We start from the raw sequence: 24612 nt of genomic DNA, 5'->3' as shown, positions 1-24612 counted from the left end.
GTCAGATTTCTTTCTGCTTAGACACATAGCCTTGGCTTATGTTTAGTAGAAAAATAATTTTTCCTGTAATTTGATATTCCCCCTCCCTATTTACACTTTAATATTGGATTCACATACATTAAAGATAATCAAAATATGGAGTACAGATCTGGCATTTCTGTCTTGTCTTTAAAATCTTAACTGTTCTTTCTCAAAGATATAAAACATAGATGAATAGCTAGCCTGTATTTTGTAACAGCTGTTGAAGGGTTTTTAGGTGTGTTTGGTTGACGTTTAACCATCACAGGAATATTTTAAGGTGGGTTTTATTATCCTTATTTTACAGGGTTTTGATAATTCGAACAAGTCATCTACATAAGAAGCTGGAAGGAATAACTGGGGTCACATCCAGCCCTAATTTAAAAGTGTGTACTCAAAAAAGTCTTCACTTGGTTTCCTAGACACTGTTTAAAAGATAGTTCTGCCTAGACATCTACTTTCAATACTACTTGAATACCAATTTGGAAAAAATTAATGAAATATTTTGTAAGGTAGATCAATGTTATGTGTTGAAACCATATATATGTTGGGCTTAGAATTGTTAAATGAGCAAAACCACAAACACAATTATTGTATGTAACATATGTAATGTGTTGGTTATAATCTTGACATAAAAGATTAACATATTTAATAAATTAAGAAAAATAGAGAAGGGGCATTTATACCTATCTCAACTGGTTCCAGACTATTATGACACTAGGGCATCTGTGCAATTTTTTAATGATTTTCTGCCTCAGCATCAAATGCCATTCTTGCTTTGTTCTTACCATCCAAATCTTTTTTGACGCTTTCAAAATGATCCTTGCTGGCAAGTCAGCAAAATCAAACATTTAAAATCCTACCTAGAATGAGAGCAAATAATGAGAGCCAACAAGTGGCCTGAGTTATCTACTTGGAAACTCACATTTGTGTATGTTGTGTATGTGTGTGTATGCATGTCTGTATTTCCCAAATCATGGATATGATTTAATTAGCTGAGTAAGTAACACTTAAGTTATGGGGTTATTATTATTATTTTTGTTGATAAATAAAGTTATCTTTATCGTCTTTTTTTGCATTACATGCAGGGAAACAATTCCCTTCCATTCTCTACATTTCTGTCGAAGCCAGTCACATGACGATACACATTTTTCTTTTTTGCTTTCCTACATACTTTCCTTCTAGGGCAGTCAAGGCATCTGCCTGATGTGGGGTAGAGGTGGGACAAAACCCTCAGTTCCTGTCATTTAAAGGATTATTTTGACATATGGCTTAAAGTCAGGCAGTCTTGAGAAAGAAAGGATTTCTTTTTTTTTTCCTTAAAGATTTTATTTATTTACTTACTTACTTGAAAGAGAGAGACAGCAGGGGGAGGAGCAGAGGGGGAAGGGAGAGAGAGGGGGAAAGAATCTCCAGCAGACTCTGGGCTGAGGGCAGAACCCTAGATGGGGCTCGATCCCACCACCCGGAGATTATGACTTGAGCCAAAAACAAGAGTTGGACACTTCGCCCACTGAACCACCCAAGCCCCTGGAGAAAGAGAGGATTTCTAAATTCCTTTAGTTCTCTTTTACATATAAAAACTACACTTCGTGGATTAGCTTATTATTTGAGGTCTGGCCCAGATTCAGAGGCTTGGTAACTTAAGGGTGAAACATTTAAATGATTCATTGATTTTTACTTTTCATCTTGTTGTTTGTCAGCAAGCATAAATGACTACGTTTGCATATAATTTTATATAAAGGAGTTTGAAATCATGTAGAAATGGCAATAGGAAGAAAGCCTTATTTGTTTATTTCTGTGGCAATGGCGTGAGAGGTGGAGAGAAAGAGCTGGGTGGAAGAGGAAAGTGGCTGTTTTCTCCTCCCACCTTCTTGAGGCCAAACCTCTACGGAGAGTAGCTTTAGGAACTCCTACCTGAAGGAATGCTCAGTGTTTTTGCTTATGCTTTTGGGAAGAGATTACTGTGCTGAGTAATCCCATTCCAACATGTGGTGACCCGGTAGTGTCACAAGGGCCCCCCGGCTGGAACAGGCCCAGTATACAATCCCAACTCTCCCTAGGTATTTTATGGCATGGATGATGAGCTGAGAAAAAAAATGGGCCTCCGGGGACCCAAATGACTCAGGCACAGAGGTTTGTGAGGTTTTCTGCTTTAACCAGGAGTCAGAAGAGGGAAGCATCAATGTATGGAGCAGCAGAGACTGATGGGTCCAAACACCAAGATCCTGAGCAGACTGAATTCGCAGGGCCACGAGGCCCATGAAGCTGAGAAGTAACTGACTGTGAGAGATGTCAGCCACAGAGTGGCCCACAGCAAGGGGACTGAATTGTCATCCTGAGCAGAGGCAGGCAGGGAAGGTAAGCCTCATGGAGGAGGTCACATTTGAGTGATGGTAAGGACTCAGCTTCACCTTCAGGACTGAGCATTACAAGGAGAGGGGACACTAGGTACAACATCCCGCGTGCCTGCGGTGTTGTAATCCAGGGCATAGTGGGGGGGGGGGGCCGGGTGGGGGGAGTGAGGATCGATAGGCAGGTAGCAGCCGGGTGATGTTGGGCCTCATAGGCCTTTGTAAGGAGTCCAGACTTTATTCAAGGCACAGTGGAGATAGGAAGGTTTTGACCAGGGGACTAGTATGACCTGATGAAAATTTTAAAACATCATTTCAGATGTTCTGTAAAACATTTAGTAGAGACGCCAGCCCAGAAGCAGCAGCCAGTCTAAAGGCGATCGTAGCAGTTGAGTTGAGAGATGATGGTGATGATAAATTCAGCGGCAGTGACATGGAGAGAAGTGTTTGGATTTGGGATATGTCTGAATAAAATATAAAACCCTATCCATTAATTTCACCTTTTCACAAACACAAACACATTTTTGAGCCATCCTGATAGGGTAGGCTATGTTTTTTTCTTTAGCGAAGGGTCAATTTGAAAAATAAAAATTACATAGATATTTATGTAAGATACTTCAGTCAATTTGGCTAAAATTTACCAAAAGGTGAAGATGTGGTGACATTTGTTTTATATAATGAAAAAATATATGTTGAATCAATTGATTAAAGACAGTATAAATGATTAAGAAAAGCACTATATTATTCTTACAACTGAAAGAATAGGGAAATAGTCAAATGGAGCATTACTTTTCTCAGAAAGAAGAAAACTCTCGAGCACTCTGAATAATGTTGGTAGAAACATCAGATACATTCAAAATTGAATTTCATTAGTAAGAGTAAGTTTCTTAACTCAATTCACCAAATGTGAAAGGACTCTGAATTTTGAACAAATAAAGACAATCCCTTCACTCAGTTTATAGTAATAAGTGAGATTTGCTGCCAGAAGAGGTCACTGAGCCAGTTCCTGCGGCTATACTTTGAACAGAATTTCATGACTTCAGAATTACTAGACTAGGTCCTTAAGCCTTCTTTAATTTAACACACATTTTAAAAAATGTGTTCTATCTAATAGCTGCTAGGTGCTATGGCTAGGAGGGTGGCCAAAATACTCTCCTGTCCTTGAAGAGTTCATAGTCAAGAGGAGGAAGGGAAGAAAGAGAAATGAAGAAATCTATACTAAATGTCTGGCTAGGGGCACAAATAGAGCAGCGTTCAGTGTTTCTTGGCTGAAGCTTGGTAGCGTAAAGCGAATGTTGAATGGCGAGGTGGCTGTGTAGTGTGAGCACAGATAAGGAATACAGAAATAATATAGGTTGGAACTAAAAAGTAATCTGGCTTCAGCGGAGCAGAGAGATAGGCAGTGTCGAAACACAAGCCGGAGGCAGCAGAAGGGAGCGAGGGCCAGCCATTGGAGAGTGTCAAGCTAAAACCTTGAGCCTCTTTTTTCTTTTTATGCTCTCATTGTTTTATATTTTTTATTTTTTTATAATAATATTTTTTTATTATATTATGTTAGTCACCATAAAGTACATCCCTAGTTTTTGATGTAAAGTTCCATGATTCATTACTTGTGTGTAACACCCAGTGCTCCATGCAATACGTGCCCTGTTTACTACCCATCACCGGCCTATCCCATCCCCCCACCCCCTCCCTCCTGAAGCCCTCAGTTTGTTTCCCAGAGTCCATAGTCTCTCATGGTTCATTCCCCCTTCTGTTTACCCCCCTTTCTTCTTCCCTTTCTTCTCCTACCGATCTTCCTAGTTCTTATGAACCTTGAGCCTCATTAACACGAAAAATAGTACCACCTCATAATAAAAGAGTGCTGACTATATAACAGGCACAATTTTAAGGGTTTTATGTACAGAATCTCATTCCATCAACAAGCCTATGAGATATTATTCCAGTTGTAGAGAAGAGGAATATGAAGCACAGAGAGGATTTGTCCAGGGTCACGCACCTTGGAAATGGTGCAGCTTGTCTGCAGCAGAAGCAGACTAATTCCAGAGCTCTACTCCTGGCCGCCCGTTCTGTCTCATGAGATCAACTCCAGATAGTTTAGCCACAAAGGACTTTTTTTTTTTTTTTTTGCATAATTTACACGGAAAAGGAATACTTTTTTCTCACCATAGAAAATGTTAGTTTGCTTTTTATATTAGGTGGAAATGGGAATAAGAATCCTGAAATTAAAAGCCCAAAGAGACTGAGGAGGAAAGGGGAGAGTAAGGGAAATGGTGTTTCTTGAGCGTTTCGCTGTGGGGCAAATTTACTGTGTGGCAAATTTACTGTGTGGCTAGATGGTGAATGGTCACCTTCTTTAGTCTGTATCTGTGCAGAAGCTGGAAAAGAGGAGTGATTACGGGAGAAGTATATGCTTTGTGCTTGCTTCTGTAACTCCTCGATTATTTTCATGGTCTGAATTCTTTTGCAGGTTAGACTTTCCTCTTGTTTCCTCCCCTCTTATGTAGCTGGCTTGGATGATTGGCCCTGACCCTTATTCCTTAGGGGAATATGATGCAGAGCCGTGTGAGCAGTACAAAACAAGATTGGCGTTGAGGAAGAGAGCTAGCACTGAGTGCTGCGGATTCTTCCACTTCTTGAGCTGCTGTAGGAGACAGGGATTAGTAGAATTTGAGACCATTAATAATCATCAAGGTCTTGAGGACTTAAAATATATTTATGCTTGGATTCAGGTTAGTAATTGCTATAATAGAAGGTGATTGAAATTAGTTCATAGTTCATACACATATTTTATCCGTAGAATATTTTTAACACACACTTTCTGAGGCAGGGAGGGAGGATTGCTTTGTTCTTTTAAAACCTAAAGAACCCTTCAGGGCAAACTATTGAGCTTCTCCCACCTGGGGCTTGAAACAGTACTGTAAATCTCATTGTGCATTCTTCCCAGAACATTTGTTTTACTCAACGATTTGGGAAAAAGAAATTTGTTCTAAAATAAATACCTAAATACAGTGCAGAATGTACATACATTTTTAAAGATTTATTTATTTAACCGAGCATTTAGTGAATTCCTACTATGATAAATGCTGTTCTGGTTGTCGGGATTAAAGCAGTTATTCCCAGATATTTATCTCATTATGGTTTGTGAGAAAAGAATATAGTATGTTTTAACATGTGTATGGGGAATCTTTCTTTTTTGTACCGTTTTATTGAGAAATAATTAACATGCATCACTGTATAAGCTTAGGGTGTACATCACAAAGATTTCATTTACATATACTGTGAAATGATTCCCACCATAGGTTCAGCTAACATCTATTACATCATATAGATACAATTAAAAAAGAAAGAAGAAAAACAAATTCCTCGTGACGAGACCTCTCAGGATTTACTTTCTTAACCGCTTTCCTGTACATCATACAGCAATGTTAGCCATAGCCATCACATTGGACAGTACAGCCTAGTACTGGTTTATCTTTTCTCCTTTTAATTGAAGTATAATTGACATATAAAATTATATTAGTTTCAAGTGTACAACAGAGTGATTGACATTTATATACATTACAAAATGTTCACCATGAAAGGTGTAGTTGCTGTCTGTCATCTTACAAATTTACTACAATATTATTGACTGTATTCCCTATGCGGTACTTTACACTCCCATACTTATTTATCTTATAACTGCAAGTTTGTATCTTTTGACCACCTTCCTCCTATCCCCCTACCCCCACCATCCACCTCTGGTAACCATAAGTCTGATCTCTTTGTCTGAGTTTGATTTTCATTTTGTTTTATTTTGTTTAGATTTCACATGTAAGTAAGATGATTCATATAATATTTGTCTTTGTCTGACTTATTTCACTTAGCATAAAGCCTTCAAGATTCACTCATGTTGTTGCAAATGTTAAGATTTATTTATTTCTTATGGCTGAATAATATTTATGGCTCACACTTCTTTATCCATTCTTCCATTCATGGACACTTAGGTTGTTTCCATGTCTTGGCTGGTGTAAATAATGCTGCAGTGACCATGAAGATGCAGATATGTTTTCGCTTCCTTTGGCTATATTCCCACAAGTGGAATTCTTAAGTCCTATGGTGGTTTCATTTTTAATATTTTGAAGATCCTCCATACTGTTTTCCATAGTGGCTGTGAGAGTTTACAATCCCACCAGCAGTGCACAGGCTTCCCTTTTCTCCACATCCATGCTTCACTTACCTCTTGCCTTTTTGATGATGTCCCTTCTAACAGGTGTGAGGTGCTATCTCATTGTGGTTTTAATTTGCATTTCCCTAATGACCGGTGATGTTGAGCATCTTTTCATCTACCTGTTGGCCTTTCATATATATCTCCTTTGGAAAAATGTCTGTTCAGTCCCTTACCCATCTTTAACTGGGTTATTATTCTTTTTCCAGTTGAGTTGTACAAGTACTTTATATATTTTGGACATCAACCCCTTCTCACATGTATAGTTGGAAATATTTTTTCCCCATTCCCATAGGTTGTCTTTTCACTTTGATGATAGTTTCTTTTGCTATACAAAAGCTTTTTAGTTTGATGTACTCCCATTTGTTTACTTATTATTTTGATACTTAGAGTGTCATATTCAAAAGATAATTTCCAAGACTCATGTCAAGGAGCTTTATTCATGTTTTCTTCTAGGAGTTTCATGGTTCCATATATGACATTTAAGTCTTTAATTCATTTCAAGTTTTTTCTAAGTTTTTATTTAAATTCCAGTTAGTTACCATACATGTAACATTAGTTTCTAGTGTACACTATCGTGATTCAACATTTCCATACATCACCCAGTGCTCATCACAAGTGCACTCCTTAAGCCCCATCAGCTCTTTCAACCATTTCCCCATCCACCTCCCATTGGGTAACAATTAGTTTGTTCTCTATAGTTAAGGGTCCATTTCTTGTTTTACCTTTCTTCCCCTCTTTCTTTCCCTCTTTCTTTTTCTTCTTTCTTTCTTTCTTTCTTTCTTTCTTTCTTTCTTTCTTTTTTTCTTTCTTCTTTCTTTCTCTTTTCTCATTTGTTGTTTCTTAAATTCCACACGTGAGTGAAATCATATGGTATTTGTCTTTCTTTGACTGACTTCTTTCAGTTAGCATACTGCTCTCTTTAGCTGCATTCATGTCATTGCTAAAGGCAAGATTTCATTCTTTTTTTTTTTAATGACTAAATAATTTTGAGCTAATTTGTGCCAGTGGTGTAATATAGGGGTCCAGTTTCATTCTTTTATGTATGAATGCCCAGCACCATTTATTGAAGACACTGTCTTTTTTTTCCATTGAGTATTCTTGTCTCCCTTGTCAAATATTAGTTGGCTGTATATGCTTTGTTTTACTTCTGAGCTCTCAATTCTGTTCCATTGGTCTGTCTGTTTTGATTACTATAGCTTTATAGTGTAGCTTGAAATCAGGAAGTGTGATGCCTCCTGCTTTGTTCTTTCTCAGGATTTCTTTGGCTAGTTAGGGTCTTTTGTGGTTCCATATAAATTTTAGGAGTGTTTTTTCTCCTTCTGTAAAAAATGCTATTGGAAAATTGATAGGGATTGTATTAATCTATAAATGACTTTTTGTAGTATTGCATCTTAACAATATTAAATCTTCCAATTCATGAACATGAGATACCTTTCCACTTATATGTCTTTGATTTCTTTTACCAGTGTTTTATAGTTTTCAGTGTATAGGTCTTTCAAATACTTGGCTAAATTTATTCCTAAGTATTCTATTGTTTTTGATGCTATTGTAAGTGGGATTTACTTGTTTATTTTTCAGAAAATTTATTGTTAGTTTATGGAAATGCTACTGACTTTTGTATGTTAATTTTGTAACCTGCAACTTTATTGAATTTGTTGATTAGACATTAGATCTAACATTTTTTGGCTGAGTCTTTAGGATTTTCTATATAATCATATCATCTGCAGAAAGAGACAGTTTTACTTCTTCCTTTCTAATTCTGATATCTTTTGTTTGTTTCTTTTTCTTTTTCTTTTTTTTTTTTTGCCCCCCCCCCTCTTTTTTTCATTAGGACTTTCATTAGACTTGAATAGGAATAGTGAGAATGGGTATTTTTGCCTTGTTCTGATCTTAGAGGAAAACTTTTCCACCTTTTACCATTGGGTATGATGTTAGCTGTGGCTTGTCATATATGGCATTTATTATGCTGAGATATGTTTTTTCTATGATTAATTTGTTGAGTTTTTATCATAAATGAATGTTGAATTTTGTCAAATGTTTTTTCTGACTCTATTGAGGTGATACAATTCTTTTCTTTCATTCTATTAATGTAGTGAATCACATTGATAGATTATTGTATGCTGAATCATCCTTGCATCCCATGGATAAATCCCACTTGATCATGTTGAATGATCCTATTAATGTACTACTGAATGCAGCCTGCCAGTATTTTAGTGAGAATTTTGGCATCTATATTCATTGTGGACATTGGCTTATAGTTTCCTTTCTAGTGGTGTCCTTTTATGGTTTTGGTATGAGATTAATGCTGGCATTATAAAATGAGTTTGGGAGTGTTCCCTCTTCTTTGACTTTTTTGAAAGAATTTGAGAAGGATTGGTATTAATTCTCCTTTAAATGTTTGGTAAAATTTACCAGTGAAGCCATCTGGTCTTGGGTTTTTCTTTGTTGGGAAATTGTGGATTACTGACTTAATCTCCTTACTAGTAATTGGTCTATTCAGATTTTCTATTGCCATGGGAAATCTTTCAATGGAATTTAATTTATGAATATTTTGCCTTCAAAAATTGGACAAATAAAGTATGAATGTTTTGATGTAGACCAGGGATTAGCAAACTGTGCACTAAAGAAGCAGATGGTAAATACTTTAGGCATTACAGTCCAAAAGGTAAAGTCAAGGATTTCTATAGATTTTCATCTATTATACAGTTTCTGTCATAATTCCTCAATTCTGCTGTTGCAGTATGAAGGCAGATAAATAATATATAAACAAATGGTGGTGGCTATGTTCCAGTAAACTCTTATTTATAAAAACTAGTAGCAGGTCAGATTTGGCTGATGAACCATATTTGCCACCTTCTGGTTTAGACCATAATGAACTTTTTAAAACATTTTACTGAGATATAGATCTAAAAATGGTCTCATTTTTCATATATTTAAATTGAATCAATGAAGTTTAAGCACCTCATCTCTCATTTCTCTAGCTCTGCTGGGAGGTGGGGGGCGGTTTTTAAGGGAGGGGGCAATGAGAAATAAGCCCTGACTTGTGATGTGACAGGCCAAGGAAAGGCAGGCCAGTTGGTAGCCCAGGGGCTGTAATGAACAGGATGAGCATTGGGCTGAGATCCAGTGGTTGCTTCCAAAAAGCAAGTGTACTTCTTGCTTGTTCAGATGATGTTTTGATTTCTGGTTCTACTTGTTAAAACCCTCCCTGGAAGAAGAATCTGGAAATGGGAGATAGGAAGTAAAGTCAAGCAAAGATTTCGTGATACTCATATCCATCCTCAGTTGCACTCATCTAGAAGGAGATACCTGACTGGGACCAAAGATGGGAGATAGGCCAGGGACAGATGGCTAGAGACACTGGTTCTTTTCTTTTTTGTCTATGACAATAACAAAAAAAAAATAGACATTTTCCTTTATAAACCCCTGCTGTAAGGATATTCAGTGAGATTGAGCCATGTAGGTGGGGTAAGGGAGGGGTTTTGATAAGCTGTCTTTGTTCTCTGGACACCCTCCTCCCCCCCAATTCTTCTGACAAAATTAGTGAAGGCACTGAGCATACAGAAGGAAAATAGTAAAGGAGGGAAGGAAAACAGAAGAGAAGCACAGTGATAGGCGGCGAGAGAAGGAAGAAGGGAAGAGTCTGTGAATAAGCATGCTATCTTCTATCTTTGGCCAGGCTCCCAGAACCCTGGGGGCATTGGGAGGTGGTTCAGGCTTTCTCTCTTATGTCTCTTGGATGACTTCCTTTGGAAGCAGTTGACAGCCACTGAACAGGTTCTCCCGGTATACTGCAAAGCCTAGAGATCACCAGTATTGAAAAGGTTAGAACCACTGGTCTGTCCCCTTTAATCCTGGGATCTCAAACATTAATAAACATAAGAATCATCTGAATGGCTTATTAAAAACAGATTCATGAACAATCTTTTTAGAAATGCTGATAAATAGGTTTGGGGTAGAGACCAGAATTTCCACATATAACAAGCCCTCTACTTTCCAGTAGAATTTGCTGCATATGTTTGGGGAGCCACACTAAAAAGTCACAGCTAGGTCAGTTCCAGATGTTACGCAGTTAGTTAGGCATTAACAAGGAGGGATAAAGCAGATGCTAGCCACATCCTTGGACCCACCCCCGAGGGTTAATAGCCACACCTTCAGAGCTATCTCTTAGGGCTAACGGAACAGGAAAGCCCTAGCCAGAGAGCCCGCTGAAAAGCCACAGGAGGACTTCCAAGAACTGAGCATGCATACAAGAGAAGCAACTTGCCCTTAAGTCCAGTAGAAAAGCTCATTAGAAACTCATAAATGCACATAACACAAATAAATACAATTATAACAGAATGCATCATGGGTAGACACATGTGCAAAAACCAAAATATTATATAACCACCAGCTGTCCATCAAAAATGCCAATCAAAACCAAATTTACAAGTACACAAAGTAGGCTTAAAAAGGATAAGCTAGAGCTTCTCAGTACCATTGCCACTCTTGCGCCAGCAGTGGCCCACTTTCTGTCTTGAAAGGGTGCTATATTTATCTACTTAGCTACTCAATAAACTCAATCTCCCCATTCTGGTCTTGTATCTCCAATTCTTTGGTGCATCTGGGACAAGAACTGAGCGACCCATTAAAACAGAGTGTTCAAAACAGTTGAATAAAAGGCACTATAGAAACTCATATGATAACCTAAGTAAGTATTAAATTTTTTCTTGAGTATAAATTAATTGCATGAAAAATAAATGTTTCACTATAAATTTTAATTATAAAACTTAAGCTGTAGCTTTTTAATTCAGACCAAAGCCTCTTGGGAAATCAATAATCAAAATAATAAAATTTAGCATAATATGTTTTTTTGTAATCAGCAAAGAAGAAATGCTAAACCTAACAAAAATGTAAATGAATATTTTATACCATGGTAAGTTAATTTAGAATAATGTATTTCCTTTTTTCTAAAGTTGTATTAAAACTGATGAAAGATTTTTAAAAATCAGGATTTCTTATTAAATTCTGATTCTTAAACAAATAATGTTCTGAGAAAGGAAAAGAATCCATTCCAATTTTAGCGGCAATTGCTACATTAAATACAATCATTTGAACTATGTATTGATTGCATGTGACTTATGAATAAACCAAGTTATATAAAAAAGGAAATACATTTATTGTTCATGGTATAGGCCAATTTTATGACAAAGTTGTACTCTGAAAAGCATTTTGCCTACAAGGAAAAGCATTTTTTTAAAAAATGCATTCATTTCCTTTTGAATAATTTTAAAACTTGAATTTCAGGATTTTAATGGCCTAAGTAAAGTTATCACATCCTCTGTCCCTACCCCAATCAAGGATAAGTCTTTCAGGATTGTGAATACATACTTACTCTACCAAGCAAGCACAGAAGAATCCAGATTATCTGACTTAAACTTTGCAAAGACTCTTTTGCTTTGTTTCTATTTGCTCTTTTCATCCACACGTAGGAAGTATTTTTGAAGAAAAGAAATCCAAGCCTCCCCAAATCATTTACATTTGTGTAGTTTTCTGTTGCCAAAATTTTTGCCAGATGTCCCTTATGTTTTCCATATATGAAATCTAAATCCACACATTATTCATATAATTTGATCCAAAGAAAATATTTAAATATTTATCATAAAAGCAAAAACATTGCTAAAGGAAAAAAAATAAGATGCACAGCCTAGTTTTCTGCATAGTATCTCCTCTTCATTTTGTAGCTGGTCCACTCTGGTGAGTGGGTCTTGAGGTAGGTTTTGAGCTGTGGGTTTGCTGAAGGTAAGGAGCTGGAAGCTCAGGAAGCAGGTGCCAAGAATGTTCTGATCCCTATGAGTCTATTCATTATTGATTCATTTGTGTTACAAAATCCTTCTCTAAAAATGCAAACAGACCTTAGAGTTACTCTGTCTTTGATATAAATTGATTTAACCAGAAGTATCTGATAGTCTTTCTAAACAGCCACCTAGTATTAGCTTCCCCTACTGTGGATTGAATTGTGCCCCCAGAAAGATCTATTGAAGTTTTAACCCTCAGAATCTGCCCTCAGTATCTGTGAATGGTACCTTATTTGGGAAGAAAGTCTTTGCAGATGAGATGGAGTTAGGATAAGTTCACACTGGATTAGGATGGGCCCTAAATCCAATACTATGTTCTTATAAAAACTGTGGAGACACAGAGACACAAAAGGAAGAAGGCCATGTGAAAGCAGACACAGAGACTGGAGTTATGCTGCCACAAACCAAGGAACGTCGAGGATTGCCAGCAACCTTCAGAAGCTAGAAGAGGCAAGGAGGGATTCTTCCCGGAGCCTTCAGAGCTGTGGAGGGAGCCTGGCCCTGTCAACACTTTGATTTTGATTTCTAACCTCGTGAATTTTGAGAGAATAAATTTCTATTGTTGTAAGCAAACTGGTTTTGTCAATTTGCTACAGCAGCCCTGGGAAATTAACACACTTTTCATAGATTTAACTTTGATTTGAGTAATGAGTTACTTGGAGTAATGGTGGATGCTATAGTGATGAGCTCTTGAATACCAAGAAGGCGGCATGATAATTCTGTTCACCTGGGAAATGGAAATTAAGGGCAGAGAGGAAGAAGGGAAGTATCTAAAAAATTACATACATATGTGTGTATGTGTGTGTATATATGTTCTAACTGAACATAAACTCTTCCTAAATAAGTCTGTTATATGATAATATTTCTGAAATATTTACCAGGCTCCTTCCTTAGCACCCATTTAAGTGTTTAGGCTATTCTTTGTCCACAGCCTCAGCTGATGTTGCAGAGCTGAAAGCACGTATCCTATGTGTCTCCTCCTGACTGTTAAAGGGAGTTCAGACCCTGCCTACTACTCTCTTGGTTTTGTTCATTATGTTCCAGTCACCCTCACCTTTTGTCAGTTCTTCAAAGTGCTTTCCTATCTCAATATGTAATCTCCATTGGCTTGTTTGGCATGCCAAATATTTTAGTGTAGCTGGATGTGTGGGAGGAATATAAGCTTAAATTATTCTCTCTAGTGTAATGTGAAGATGTTTTTCCTTGAGCTTTGGCATAATGGGGGAAAACACATAATTTCTATGTGCTATTTGATGTGGGTATCAAACCCAACTACATTTATAAGATTTAATTCAAATTCAGTGAGCCATATGCAATCATAAACCAAGTCATACATTTAAGGCTGTTCACATATACAGCTCTAAGTTAAAGGTGATTTTATTGTAGCAAAGTGTGTCTCAAAGGTAGACTCATGCTCCATTTGGAACAGCTTTGAGAGAAAGAATTTATAACTCTTCTTAAAGAGAAGCACCTGACCGTGAAAATCTTATTGGCTACAAATAACCCAAAGCAATGATTAGGTTCTAGGATTTGCATAAAAGGAAAAAGAAGCAAATATCAGAAAAATATCCTACTAAGTAGGTAACATCATATGGTTTATTCTATTTAATGAATGGTTTTGACCTGATTATCAGTTTCTTTAAAGCTTAGGTGAATTCAGTGCTTTATTTATACATAAAGTTTTTTGGATATATAGTTCTTACTTTGGCATTCTAATGAATATGATTATGATATATTTCATCCTTTAAAGATAAACTGTTCACTAGTATAAGTAATGTTCAAGAAATAAACAATAATCCTTGCAAGAACACCATTAACTGCTTCTATGTATTGATGTAATATTAGGAAACTGGTATCTGCATATAATTGGATAAGTCAGGGAAGTTTCATTGTGTTTTACTAAAATGTCCACCAGTTACCTTTCGAGGCTTTACATACACGTTTGCCACCCACACAAACACTCACACACACACACACACACACACACACACACACACACACACACTATAGCAAATGAACTGAAATAACTATGAATTAGGTCAAATATATTTTATATACATACATTTCTTTATTTATCATAGGCTAAAAAGATGAATTCCTACAGACACCAACCAGGTAGAAAAGAAGAATGGGAAAGGAGAAAGAGTGTTCCTCTGCTCCCCAAATGAAGGAAAAAAACTGTGATCTCCTTAAGGAAATGATTGGTCATGTAATGAAATGTACATTTTAATTTAATTAATTAATTAATTTTCCTCTGAAAAATTATTCTTGAAGATCTTTTGGTAAAATAAGACACACATATGCATGAATGGGAAAAGATTACTTAGAGATTTATAAACTTAAAATTTTTCAGGATTAAGAACACATTAAAATTAAATATTTAGAAATGAAAGAGTAATATTTAAGAATGCACATTTGGTTGCAATTATAAACAAGCAACATTGAGTAGCAACCCCAATGCCATCTTTATTTTCCTTAACTTCCACTTTCATTCAAGTACCAAGTCTTAATTCTAATTTTTAATAAGTCTTTCCCCCTTTTCAATCCTACTTCCATTGCCACAACCAATAACTTCTTCACTTACATGAGGGCGATTACACTTTTTACACTTTCTGTGTTGTCACCAATGGAAACATTCTAAAACTTTGATAGATACTCGGGTTTAACTTATGCCATTCCACACTTCAAAGTTTTTCAGTAGTTCCTCACTGCCAGAAGCTGAATTCCAAACAATTTAACATGGAAGGAAAGGTCTTCAAATTTTAACTCCCATCTTCATTTCTAGGGTTTATCTGTCATGTCTCCTTACTCTATCCCAGTCACACAGGGCTATATCCCATTTCTCAATTACGTTATATCTTTAGATATTTTCAGAGCACTTGCCCATATTTTTGGTTTTGTTTAGAATATCCTTTAAAACTTGTGAAGTTATGTTAATCTCCCAATGCACAACTCAAATCTTTTGCATTTTATAAAACTTCATCATTGAATCCTCTAAACTCCCACAGCATTATTTCGCACCAACGTCAAAGTATTTCCCTTACTTTACTTTGTGTTTTAGTAAGTGCATTCTCAGTATTTTGTTTCTCCATTAGATTATGACTTTTTAAAGGCATTGGCTATATTATTTATGTTGTATTCTTGGAGCCCATAAAAGCACCTTAACCATAGTATTTGTTCAATATAAATATTTATTAGTGTTTTAATTCAAAATTATAATTTCTTTGAAGAAATTTTATAAGATGGTAAGAAATTACAAACATGATCAAATTCTTATGTGTCCATTGCTATTAAAAACATTCTCCTAATTTTCCTTGGAAATATTATTTTTCCATGTATATGTAAGTGGATAAGATGAGTTTAAAAATCACTTTTCCCCCTTTGGTAGTGGATTACAAGTGAATTGAATCAATTTTCATCCACTTTAGCATTTGCAGAATGAACTAACAAATATAAGAGGATCTACTGGTATTCCATTGACCTTTCTGTTGCAGACTACATAGAAATCTCAAGGGCTAACTTAGAGTTCAATTAATAAAGATTACACATAAGGTACAAGGTCACTTTGTTCTCCCTCCATTGAATTTTTCAGTCTGTAGTAGATACTAATTACTCAACCTGTGTGCAGATATCTTATCTGTGAGTATATTCTGATATACATTGGCTTTGGAAAAAATGGATCTGTGTCTGGCCATCAAAAGGCAGCCATAAGATAAGGGCATTTTATTCTCCGAATACTTAAGTAAATGTATTAGTATCAGTCAAAGAACAGAAAGTTCAATGTAAATTTTATATACCTGAGTGCATAAATATTCAGAGACATTGTGACTTTGTTGCATTTTATCATTTTCCTATGATTTGGAAGGAGGCACTCCAAGTATTGAGTCTATGAATGGAAACATTGGACACTGTTCTCTGAGAGGTGTTAATGAGATACTGTTTTTGACATTTTAAAAAGAAATACAAAAGATGCAGTATAAAAGGAAGAAAAGAGAAATAACCATAATAACACATACAGTTTTAGCTTTAAAAAGATGAAATTATCTTTCTGTAATAAAACCAAGTCACATATTCCATATGTGCATGAATTTAAAATAGTAAGAATGTTCTAAGTGAGGCACAAAGAGGTGAACTGGCTCATCTATTCCCATGAATTGTTGTGAATTATTTTTAGTGATTTGCATCCTAGAATAAGCCCAGAGAAAACTGCAAACTTTGTACAGGGCTCTAAATTTTGAGGTAACATATGAGAATATCTCTATTCTTAACTCAACAGTTTGACAAATATTTACTGAGTAACTACTATTCACAAGATTCTGAGAATGCAGAGATACAGGAAGCACAGACTCATTCTTCAAGGACTTCACAGTACTTGGAAAGACAGATACAAAAGGAAATTTGGTGTACTGTGGTAAGGACTATGATAGGGACTTGCAGAAAATTTCATGGGAACACAAAGAAGATATGTATCACTGAATGTCAGGAAAAGATTTCACAGATGATGTGATGCCTCATCTGAATCATCTAGATTTCAACAAAGCATTTGAAATAATTCCTAATATCTTTGTGGTTAAGATAAACCTATGTGGATAGTATTATTGTGTAGTTTGTTGAATTTTTAGCTGATAAATCTTTCCTACCAAACAACACTGGTTAATATCTCTGTGTCAAATTGCAGGAGGCCTCTGATTTCTATTACTGAACTTTTCTTTGCATCATTTTTATATCAACTATTTGATGACATGATATTATTTGACATACTTAATAAATTTGGAGATAATTTTAAATGGGGAGTTCAAGCTACTGTGACATATAATTTACAAAGAGTTTCATAGACTAGAACAGTAGGTTGAAACTGACAAGGGAATTAAATAATAAAAATATAGAGTTAGGTTTAAACATCCACTGAGGAAGTAGAAACATGTAATGACTTTAGCTTAATAGACTTTCAGGCGACCAGCATCCAGAATTTTAGCTAAATGAAAGATTATATTGTCTCATGGGTGATGGAAACACTGCCTGGAACATTAAAGAAACCTTGAACTGTAAATAGAACTATATATTCCAGGGCGGGGGGATTTGGGGGGTGGGTAGACATTCAGTTTGGTACTATAAATGATTCAAAGTGGAAAGTTATCAGAGGACTGTGATCTAAAAATTATATGTTTTGAAAATCATGCTTTATAAATAAACAGTAAACAAAACGAAAGGTGTTTTGAAAAAGAGATCTCAGGGGCAGTAATGGGCATCTAAAATAATTATTCATTTCATTCATTCATTCATTCAACCTAGAAGTCTTATTTTTTCTCTGAGTTTTCTATTTTAAAGTGTCAGTGTGCCAGACTCATGCTGAAAATAGGAAATGGATTCGACAAATAGCTAGCCCCTAAGGTCCTCTTATTCTAGTACAGTATGTCTGTTTTTTAACCCAAGCCTATGGACAGTACTTTGGAGCTCTGTGCTCCTCCAGAAATTGTGTGAATGACTTTATATGCCATTGCATTTTTACATGGAGGTGATTCTCTTAAAAGATATGGTGGTTTAAAAATATTTAGGAGGGCGCCTGCATGGCTCAGTAGGGTAAGCGTCTGCCTTGGCTCAGGTCGTGATCCCAGGGTCCTGGAATAGAGTCCCACATCAGGATCCCTACTCAGCTGGGAGTCTGCTTCTCCCTCTGTCCCTCTCTCTGGCTTGTGCTCAAGTACTCACTCTCTCCCTTTCTCTCTCTCTCTCTCTCTCTCAAAAATAAATAAATAAATCTTTAAAAAAATAAAAATATTTAAGAAGCATTTGTCTAATGGAAGAGTCATAGACACATAGTGATGAAATACGAAATGAAAATACATTATGTAGGGTATATACTTGGGAAAAATATGAATCTTTTTTGTTTTTTTTTTAATCCTAGAAGGAAGTAGAGCTTTATCTAATTTCCTAGGATTCCTTTTCATTGGAAGATTTTATTTTTGGTAGTTGTTGAATGTCTATTTTTATTTTTTTTAATATTTTATTTATTTGAGAGAAAGAGAGTGAGAGCGAGAGAGAGAGATAGAGAGAGGGATGGGCAGAGGGAGAAGCAGACTTCAACAAAGTACACAATAATACATATTATTATACTAATATTGTATTATTGCTGAGCAGGGAGTCTGACAGACAGGAGGCTTCATCCCTGGGTCCTGGGGTCATGACCTGAGCTGAAGGTAGACACTTAACTGAGCCACCCAGGCGCCCTGCTGAATATCCTTTTTTAAAAATGAGTCTTTATATAAAATTCCCTCATAGAGTAGGAAATTGAATTGTTCTGCTCTCAAGGAAGTGCCCTTCTACTAAGGAAGAAGAGTATGTAGTACTTGACTACTCATCTATTACCCTCTGTAAGTAACACTGGTTAAGCATGTACACACTCGATGCTGACCTGCATCCTCTAACTCCGTGGTTTGACCATGGATTCCTTCAGCAAATTATTTCCTATTTATCATGTGTTTCAAGTGCATGTTCCATGTCTTAAACATTAGAAGATACTCAATAAATGGTTGTTAAATCAAAAGGATGAAATTGCTGAAAAGAGCTGCCATAATTCACTCTTCATTAAACAGCTGCTAAAATAATATTTTGGAAACTCACTTTCTGTGGATCCTTATTCACTTAATATCTTCCAAGCCACTTTTATATTTTCCTTAAGAAGGATAATTACATGCTCATAAATAAAATAGACATAAAGAAAGGCATACTTCAGTGCTAGTTTTTGCTGCAGAGATCTTTTTTGTTACACATCCTAATTTGTAATATGTAATTCATTAACTCTTCTATGTGGTTTCTTAACATACATTTATGTGTTTATTGCCAGGATTGGCATACTCCTACCACTTGTCTGGAACATGCTTTATTCAATCCCCGTAGTTCTGGATGATGCTGTCAATCATAGTATCCATTCCCTCTCATCCAGACAGAGACACCCAAAATGCATCTAATGGTAGTAGTCACATGGGAAAGACAAATGAGAGCATGGAATAATCCACAAAAAGAAAAATGTTTCAAAAGGATTATAATCCAATAAACAAATTTTATGAAGAAAAAGTGACTTTGTGAAGTCACTCACCAATTTTATAAATATTTGGTAAGCACTTTTAATGTGTAAGAATTGTAATAAGGGCTGGGGATACACTGGTTAGAAAATAAGATGTAGTCTCTGATTTTATGTGGAGAAGGAGAGATAGTAATCATACAACTTCATAAATAAAAGAGAAATAACTGATATGGCACCCAGAGAGAAGGAATAGTATGGAATATTCTAAGAGTAAAATGGAATAGTAAAATGTGTCTCCTGCATAAATGAGGAATGGGATAAGGGATGAAAGCTAAATAGAAATTATGTAAAAAGGAGGAGTAAGGCTAGAATATTCCAGAAAGAAGAAATAAAATGCAAAGACCCTATAGCGAGTTGTAGCATGACAGTTTCAAATGTGTGAAAGAAGCCGGGCAAGGCTGGAGCACACACAGCTAGGAGAAATGTAATATTTGACAATTCTAGAAATGTTGGCAGAAATCAGATCATGTAGGGTCTTAGGATCTACAGTAAAGATTTTGGTATTCATCTTAAAGTTATGAGAAGCCACTGGAATATCATAAGCAGGGGATATGCTCTCAACATTCATATTTTTACACTCCTGCTTTAAATCTATACAGCCAGAAACAGGATAACTGTATTTTTGTTCATGTTTAAATTTCACACATGTGGTATCAAAGATAACTTTATTGGTACACTCAACATTATGCTTCATTTATATTTTCATGAAGATGTATGCAGATCTAGTTCCTTCATTTTAACTGCCATTTAGAACTATATCGCAAGAATACTTTGGAACCTATTAGACGATTACAAGTTTTTCTTTGATCTGTTAATTTGGTAAATGTGTCAATCAGTTTTTTACTGTTAAAATATCATTGCATTTTAGAATAAATGTACCTAGCCATAATGTGTTATTTTTTTATTGAACTGCTGGTTATAATGTGATAACTTATCAAAAATCATCACTGTATTATGTTTACAGTAGCATACTAAAATTTGCATTTTTCAGACTGTCTTGATCTGATTTAGGTCCAAGGTTATACTCCCACATTATAACATTAGTATGAAAATTTTACTTCTCAAAGTATTTTCTCCCTCAAAAATTCTTAAAGATTAAAAAAATTTTAAATTCTTAAAGAACTTGCTTATAAAACCATCTTATCTTGGTGTTGTCCCTCCTTACAAACTTTTTATTTGGAAAATTCTCAAACTGATAGAAATGTTGAAGCATTATTACAAAGAAACATTTGCACAGCTTCATTGATTAACATTTTGCCATATTTGTTTCCTCTCTCTTTCAATTCTCACTCATCTGTTCTCTTTATTCTCTCTCCTCTCAGTCTTTCTCTTCTTAGCTTAACATAAAAGCATATTGCAGATATCATGACAATTCTCAGCTAAATATTTCAGATTAAATATCTTAAGAAAAAGAGCATTCCATAACATGACAACAATGCCATTATCATACCTCAAAAATGAAATAATAATGGCATGTCATATACTATGGTATTCATGTATAAAGTTATTTCAATTGCTTCCAAAATGTATTTAAAACTGATTTTTTTAAGATTTTATTTTTAAATTTATTTATTTGACAGAGACAGCCGGTGAGATGGGGAACACAGGCAGGGGGAGTGGGAGAGGAAGAAGCAGGCTCCTAGTGGAGGAGCCTGATGTGGGGCTCGATCCCAGAACGCTGGGATCACGCCCTGAGCCGAAGGCAGACGCTTAAGGACTGCACCACCCAGGCGCCCCTGATTTTTTTGTTTTGTTTTGTTTTTTTGTTTTTGAGTTAGGATACAACCAGGGTTCATGCATTGCTATTGGCTATTATCACTGTTTAGTCTTCTTTAACTTAAAATAATCCCACTGACTTTTGGGTTCTTTACTTCTTTGCTTCATTTCACAGAATTGAAGTTTTTGAAGAGAATACAGTAACTTATTTCATAAAATATCCCAAATTCTATATTGAATTTCTCACAGTTAAACTGGGGTGGAACATTTATGGTGAAACTGCATAGATAATACTCTACACTTCTTATTGCACTATATTAGGAGTAAATAATGTTAGGTTGTCTTTAGCTGGCAAAGCTATGTCTTGTCACATGGTTAAGATGATGAGCTCTATGCTGTGAATGTACATTTTCCCCTGATTACTTCTTTGTGCTGGCAAGGTACTGTTTAATACAAGTTATTGGATAGAAAGACATTTGTGCCTCTTGGTAATATATTGAAAGCACAGCTCAGCTTCCCATCTTGTCTAGGATAAGACCTTTTCTCTACTGTTAAAAACTCAGATCACTGCTGTACTTTTGGCCTAAATGCAGGAATATGGGCCAGATTAATCTTCTAGACTGAAACAACAACAATAACAAGAAAGAAAAAAAAACACATGAAACAACAGTTTAGACATCAGATTACCAGGCAGCACAGGACAGTGATTCCTGAGAAGGGGAAGAAAACAAGCCCTATGACTTCCCAAAGATTCCTTCCAGGTGAAAGGTTGCAGGCAATAGCATGAGGAGGGGAACCCAGGTGGAGCTTGGTGGTCTTTCAGAGCTAAGGAGACAGATTCAGGAGTTCAGGGAAGCCAATAGGCTAGAGTTCTCAGGAATCAATATCTGAAAGGAAAGAATTTCACAGCAAATATCTGGAGATAAGCAGAGGCCCCCCTCAGTTGACTATTAATCAGCAAATATGTATGAGGAAACTCCCCATGGTGGGAAGAAGAACCACCCCAAAAGAAGATAGGAATAATTTCATGTATGGTCACAAATAGCTTGTGTCCCACCAGACAGAATGGGAAAAGGATCTCATAAATCATGGGGCACTGTGAAGAGTATTCAAAAAAGCATTGAGAACAAAATTAGTACCTGAATAAAAGTTGTTCTGGTCTAGTCTAACATAACCTGAACGCAAACCTCAAAAGGAAAAAGTTAAACAGTTTTCAAATAACTTAGATGTGCCCCAGAATAAAGTTCAACAATGTTTATAGACAAACAAAAATATTCAATATCCAACAAAGTAAAAATTTACAATACTTGGCATCTAATTAAAAAAAGAAAAGCTACAAAGAATGTGAGGAAGTAGGAAAATAAGATGTTCCATATGTTTAATAAAGATAGGTAAATAACCAAGCATGTTAGAAGCATGGAAGATTTTTTTCAGAGACTCATATCTAACTTCTAGAGGCAAAATACAATTTCTGAGATTTAACTAAATGGAATAAACCACAGATTAGGTATGGCAGAAAATAGAGGAGTGGAATTGAAGATATAACATTAGAAACTATTCAGGATAGAAAACAGAGAAAAATGAATAAGGCATCAGTAGCTCTGATAAACTCTAAGCCATCTAATATACATGTAGTAGGAATCCCAAAAGAAGGGAGAGACAAAAAAAATTTTTTTGAAGAAATGTGAATGAAAACTTCTCAAAGGTAATGAAAGCAACAAATCTAGAGAACCAAGTCCAATGAACTCCAAGCACAAAAAATATGAAGGAAACTGTATCAAGGTACATCACAGTGAAATTTCTCAAAAATGAAGGTTTTAAAAGCAGTCAAAGAAATAGACACATCATGTATCAAGAATAAAAATAAGAATTACAGCAGATTTTTCATCAGAAACAATAAAAGCCCAACAACAGTGGAGAAACTCTTTAAAGTACCAAAACCCAGAATCTTATACTAAGAAAAAATATCTTTGAAAAATAAAGACAAAATAAAGACTTTCTTAGACTTATAAAAGCTAAAATCTTCACCACCACCATCTTTATTACAAGATATATTAAAAGTAGTCCTTTAGCAGAAGGATCCCAGATGAAAACTTGAATCTATATTAAAGTATGAAGAGCATGAGAAGTAATAAATATACAGGTAAATAAAAAATAATTTTCTATTAATTTTAACCTCTATAAAAGAACATTCACTGGTTAAAGCAAAAACAAAAACACATATTGTAGGACTTAAATGGGGAAGTAAAATGTATCACAATAGCACAAAATTTGGGGGGAAAAACAGACGTCTACTATTGTAATGTTCTTATACTATGCATAGAGTGATATTACTTGAAGGTGGATTTGATAAGTTAAAAGCACATACTATGAAATCTAAAACAACAACAAAGAATTTTAGCTAAGAAGCCAAGATAAAAATAGATGACAAAATACATTTAAATAATCCAAAAGAAGGCAAACCTTTAACTTTAGTTTCTGAGCCTAGGAGAATGGCATTTTTCTCCACCAAAGAATGAGGGCTACATTTTTCAAAAACTGGTGTACAGGAAGAACAAAAGCTAAGAATTGATCTTCTCCCACATGCGTAATTGTTTGGCTCCTTTCTGATCACCATGTGTTGAGAAGGCATGTGTCCCTCTGCCAGTTATATGGGAGGCGCAGGTGCGAACAAAAAATTGGCAGGCTGCACACTCCTGAATTGCAGGAAACCTATATTCTGTGACAACAGGGTCCTGAGGCTACCATGTGCCTTTTAATACCTGAATGCAGACAGTTTGTTCTTTTTGTGTGAGGGCTAAAAAGAAAGGCCAAGTAGAGGAAAGTATCAACAGAAAATGCAAGTGTTCATGTTAGATGAAGATTTCCTAGTTTGAGATTAAAGGTTAGAAACAACGTCAAGAACTCTGTGGTCAAACCGAGCTTTTCAGTAAAAAAATAAAGTTGGGTTCCTAGTTTATGCTAATTCCAAAATTAAAGTCCAGACGGATTATATTTCCTAATTATGAAAGGCAAAACCATATAGTCAATGGAAGAAAACATAGGAGGATATCTTTCTGACCTTAAGATGGGGAACTAGTTCTTAAACAAATTACATATAGCACAACTACAGGTAAAAAACAAAAAAAGAAAAAAACCTGATTGATTCTTTATACCAAAACTAAGGATTTCTGTTCAAAGACAAAGTTAATAGATGACACATTGAGGGAAAAGAACTTCTAATCTGACACCCAACGCACATTTATAGTAGAAAAGAAATAAAAGCTGTGAATCCCAAACTAAAAGAAGGGAAGCAAACAAATATGTGGAGATAAATGAAAATGAAAGCAACATTGAATATGTCAATTTCCCAAATTAGAAATTTGAAAATACTAAGTATGTCAAGGAAGTATG

Source organism: Ursus maritimus, unplaced genomic scaffold, assembly GCF_017311325.1.
Source record: "Ursus maritimus isolate PB19 unplaced genomic scaffold, ASM1731132v1 scaffold_13, whole genome shotgun sequence".
In the NCBI taxonomy this organism is placed as follows: domain Eukaryota; kingdom Metazoa; phylum Chordata; class Mammalia; order Carnivora; family Ursidae; genus Ursus; species Ursus maritimus.
The sequence above is the reverse complement of the archived record's forward strand: the minus strand, read 5'-3'. Positions refer to the sequence as shown.